The 5035-nt window shown below is 43.3% G+C and overlaps 1 long non-coding RNA gene across 1 annotated transcript; it reads right to left on the minus strand.

Moving 5' to 3' along the window:
- Positions 1 to 681: 681 nt before the first annotated feature.
- LOC112462966 lies at positions 682 to 4395 on the minus strand. Its single transcript, XR_003041733.1, has 2 exons — positions 3796 to 4395; positions 682 to 1900 (listed from the first exon to the last, which is right to left on the minus strand). It is a non-coding gene; the product is annotated as an uncharacterized LOC112462966 (long non-coding RNA).
- Between the last annotated feature and the right edge of the window lie 640 nt (positions 4396 to 5035).

Here is a 5035-nt window from a genome sequence, read left to right on the forward strand (position 1 = left end):
CTCTCAAATTGAGGGGCCCCGGAAATAACATTCTTGCCGAGAGTTACATTACAGGTATCGTAACATTTTTGCTATGTCGATTTGTTAAATACGTTTTCGTAATATTACATGTATGTATAATAACTGTTATTAAAATTTGCGTTAAATTCACTTTCTAAAAACATGATTTATAGTCATGAGTTGAAATACCAAATTAATTATTTAATTATTTTTCCAAGAATTAAACGCATTAAAAATTAATAAACGCAAAGATCTTCAGAGAGATTTACTTCAATACATTTTATCGAGGGTAACGGCTGGTCTAGTGGGTAGAGCGCCAAATTCGTAATCCGGAAAACCGGGTTCAAATCCCGCTAGGCCACTGAAAAATTTTTCAGCAAAAATGCCGCCCCCCCCCATCTAGCGGAGAGAGGTAACCCTAAATGGGAAAACTGGGCTCCGTCTTTCGGAAGAGACGTTAACCAATTAGTCCACCCATAGGCGTCGACCGCTAAGGTCATACCTCAGTGTTTCTTACTTCCACCCCGATCTATGTCGGCTACCTAAGTATGCCTAGCAACCAGTTTAAGAAATTAAATTGCTCACAGTTCCGGCATCCAACCGCCGAGTCAAATCCGAAGAGGTTGCTGACAAAAAACAGGCCTTTGGCCTAAGGTGGAAAGAGAAGAAACTCTCAACCGCTAAAAGAAGAAGAAGACATTTTATTGTTACATTCCACTTCTTACAATGCGCAATGTTACAAAATAACAAAATATTAAATTGAAGCCAATCTAACAGATAGATACGTTTATTGTCTCCCCTCAGGATTGCAAGGCGTTTTGAAGAAACGTTCCCAACCCTTTAGAAACAAATACATACACCTCTTTTTATCCACACATGCGGCGTTTTATAGGGACGTACCCAACCCTTTACAAGTCTCTTTCGTGTCCCGGCCTGGCCATAGCGACCCTTAACATACTAGCACCCTCCCACCCTCTCGATACCCGCCCCCGTACTCCTCCCTGTCCCACCCTTCCCTGTCCTTCTCTTTCTCGTGCCATCTCTTACCTATCCTCCGTCCATAACTCTCCTTTCTCTTCCTGCTTTCTTTCTTCTCTCCTCCAGTCTGCTCCCTTCTCCTACCTTCCGTGCCCACTCTTCGACTCTCCACCTCCTCTTTAATCCCGCTTCTCTCCGTCTCTCTTCCCCGCTCCTGCGCCACCCTGTCACTCTTCTTGTCTCGTCTCTTTGCTCTCTGTTCCCTGCTTCTGCTCTCAGTCCGTTCTTCCGTCTCTCTTCACCTTTCTCCTCCTCCTATAAGCAAACTTTCTTCAGCACATGTCTCTTAACCACCCCTCTATCTTTCTCTCTACGCCTCCTCTAATCCTCGTGCGAGCGTGTGTGTGTGTATAACCCCTGCCTCTCTCCTCCTTCTCCCTTTCCTCCACACTCTCCCTTTTTTACCTCTCTCCGCTCTCTCTCCTCCGTTTCCTTCTCTTCGCCCTCAATTCGGCCCTTTCCCTTATCTATCCTTTCACCGTTTTTCACTCTCTACGTTCTCCTCTCGCCTCTCTTCGTTCACCACCTTTCACTCTCCGTACCCCCATCTCTCCGTTCTCCCCCCGTTCTCCTCTCTCCGTCCTCTTGCCGTGCGGCGGCCGAATTTTTCGTTCCCGCTCCCCCCTCTCTGCTTCTCATAATCTTCCTAATCTTCTCCAACTCCTCCCCTACCTTCGCTATCCCCTTCGCCTATTCCTTCCAACTCTTTCTTTTCTCTTCTTCGCCTCCACTGCAATCGCTCCCCGTCGCTCGTCTCTCAATCCTTGTCGCGGTGACACGTGTCGATCCCTCGCTCTCCATCACTCGTCAAAATTGCCGATTCTCTTATTCGCTGTCGTGCTGACGCAGGCTGCGTATCCGCCTTAAGGTGGAACTAATAAAATTGCAGGAGCCATGAGCAGAATGCAGAACCCATATGCGCATGCGCTATGGTATCTGCATTCTGCCCATAGCTTCTGAATTTTCAATCTACATAAAAATACATAAGCATAGTTTATTAGCGCATGCGCATATGGCTCCTGCAATTTTGTGTGCTTCCACCTTTATAGTTCAGTCGGCACGTCGTTAAAAATAACAAATAAATCGACTAATTAGGACAAAGCTGCAAAAAATTTTAATCTCTTTATTTGGGTGTCAGTAATTACATACTAAGTTTTTGACCTCCCCTGTGGTGTGCTTCGGCCGCCATCTTGGAAGAAAGTGGTGAAAAATCGGTTTTTCGCGAATATCTCGGTTTCCATTAGACTTAGGCTAAAATAGTTTAATGCAATATTGTAGGGAATTAAATTCTCTACAAAAAAGGAAGTATAGGTTTTTTTTCTACGACCAATAGTTTTGGTGCTAGAGCCGGGAAAAGTAGAATACTTTTTGTAACAAACGGTTTCAGCGACTCAGATCTCGCCGTATCTCACTTCTCAGGTAAATGGCGTTGTTATTGTGCTAGTGAACCGTTGTCGTTTCATACATCTGGCTTTGTATTATTTACTCAACAATGCTATAAACACCCTTTGTTAAAAGCTAGGAGCATCCAAGATTTTAAATAAATTAAAAGATATAGTTATGACGATTATCTCACTGTTTACAATGTCCTGTTTACAATATACGTCCTTCGGTGGGTGGGCTCAGGTCAAAATTTAGTATAGCATTGGCTTTGGTCAAAGTTGCATGTGTTTTCGTGTTCCTATACTAAAATAAAATTATGAATTTAGAGCAGTGTTTTATTTGTGAGGAGACGTTATCCCGCGGTGATACAGTTGATGTCAAAGAGAGAGGGATTAAAACTCTTATCGAGAGCAGTAGAGAGAGAAAAGACAATAAAAAATTATTCCTAAGGGGACTAAACTGTGTAACTGTGCACGTCAAGTGCCGGAAATCTTATATAGATAAGAAACTTATAATTGCATTACTGAGAGCCAAAGAGAAAGCTGTTTCTAGCGTAATCGGCTCCCGAAAATCGAGCATTCCATCTTTCGACTTCAAGACGACATGTCTGTTCTGCGCAGAAAATGCATCGCAAGAATTTGTAAAAAAACAGACAAAGAAGAATGTTGCAAGGCGCGATACTGTGCACGTGATCAATACGATGCAAGTTAAAGAAAATATTTTGAAAACTGCAAAGATAAGAGGAGATACGTGGGGCAAAACTGTAAGTATGCGCATCTTAAAAGTAATGGATTTAGTTGCAGCCCAGGGTCAATACCACGATTCATGTAAAAAAATTCTCATAATCTTAATAATAAACTTAGTTGATTAGGCCTACAGGAAACACGACATAAAAAAAACGCGCCACTAACTCTACCGCAAGGTGGTGAGGAAACGAGTTCAAAAGTATACTACAGTCTCTGAGAAGTGAGATACGGCAAGATAAAGTCGCTGAAACCGTTTGTTACAAAAAGTATTCTACTTTTCCCGGCTCTAGCGCCAAAACTATCGGTCGTAGGAAAAAAACCTATACTTCCTTTTTTGTAGAAAATTTAATTCCCTACAATATTGCATTAAACTATTTTAGCCTAAGTCTAATGAAAACCGAGATATTCGCGAAAACCCGGTTTTTCACCCCTTTCTTCCAAGATGGCGGCCGAAGCACACCACGGGGAAGGTCAAAAACTTAGTGTATGTCATTACTGACACCCAAACAAAGCGATTAAAATTTTTTGCAGCTTTGTCCTAATTAGTCGATTTTCAAATGTACTTGCCGACTGGACTATTAAGCTTTCACTCGCTCACTTCTCGCGCCATCTCCTCTTTCCTCCTTACCGACTCGCTCCGTACGCCAGTCCCGCACGCTCCTACGTATTAAGTCCCGCCGCTCCGCAGTGGTGCCAACCTACTCTTTTGGAGCTGTTGACACTCCGCATTGGCTCAGCTCCGGTAACTTAGCCGGTCAACTTCGACTTTATTAATTTTTTTTTTTTAATCGTTTGTTGGTCGTTTGTTGGTGATTGTTGGCCTAATTACAACGTTTGTTGGTTCTTAATTTTTTTTTAATTAAAAAAGAAAAATTAGCGTTAAGTTAGCCGGAAAAATCTCATTTTTAATTAAAAAACGGTCTAATCGATGCGTAATCGTTGCTAATGATTGGTTGGTCTAATTTTAGCGTTTGTTGGTTTATTATTAGTCTTAAAAACAAAAAATTATTTCGGTAATCGACACTGAACATGCTCAGCGGCCACATATGCGCATACTCAGTGGCCGCACGCGCATGCAAAAGTGCGCGAATTTGAAACGTATATGTATACTTATATAATGCATATCACTTATTGTTAGCTTTTAATGATGAATATATCTTATATAATATATCAAAGTACATACGTAGGCGGGAGGGCTTTGCTCCCCTGCACTCTCCCCCCATGCATGTACTTTATAATTTCGTTGTAAAGCGAGGTCCACGCTGCCTACCGGCGGAGGTGGGTGCGGGAGGGGGACCAAAGAACCAACAAACGTTGTAATTAGGCCAACAATCACCAACAAACGACCAACAAACAATTAAAAAAAAAATTAATAAAGTCAAAGTTGACCGGCTAAGTTACCGGAGCTCGTCGGCTCAGACCACCAACCGGAGCGCACTTCCGCCGTACCTCCTTCCCGTCGCCGGATCACAACGTGTGCCATGCGTCACCACTCCAGCCGGCTAGATCTTGCTCCGTGCCATTACTCCCCTTCCAGCCTCTCACCCATCACGTCCCTGCCCCCTCTTCTTCCTTCTCCTCATCCTAACCTTCAAGAACACCCTTACTGACTTCCACTCTCCAACCACGCTATCCTCGACTCCTCCTCCACTTCCTCGACCTCTTCCAAGCCTCCTCCACCACCTTCACCACACTGTTACATTTTCCCTGCCTTTAACTCCTCTCACTGCCCTTAACTCTCTCCACTTCAACTCCGGGCCAACCGTCCGTTCCACCCCACCACCGACTCCCCTTGAAGCCAACCTAATATGCACTAATATAATATATGCAGAAAATTATACGAAAGTATAATCTCTTATATTTAACAT

The sequence above is a fragment of the Temnothorax curvispinosus genome, unplaced genomic scaffold, assembly GCF_003070985.1.
Source record: "Temnothorax curvispinosus isolate PA1 unplaced genomic scaffold, ASM307098v1 QBEX01012982.1, whole genome shotgun sequence".
NCBI lineage: Eukaryota > Metazoa > Arthropoda > Insecta > Hymenoptera > Formicidae > Temnothorax > Temnothorax curvispinosus.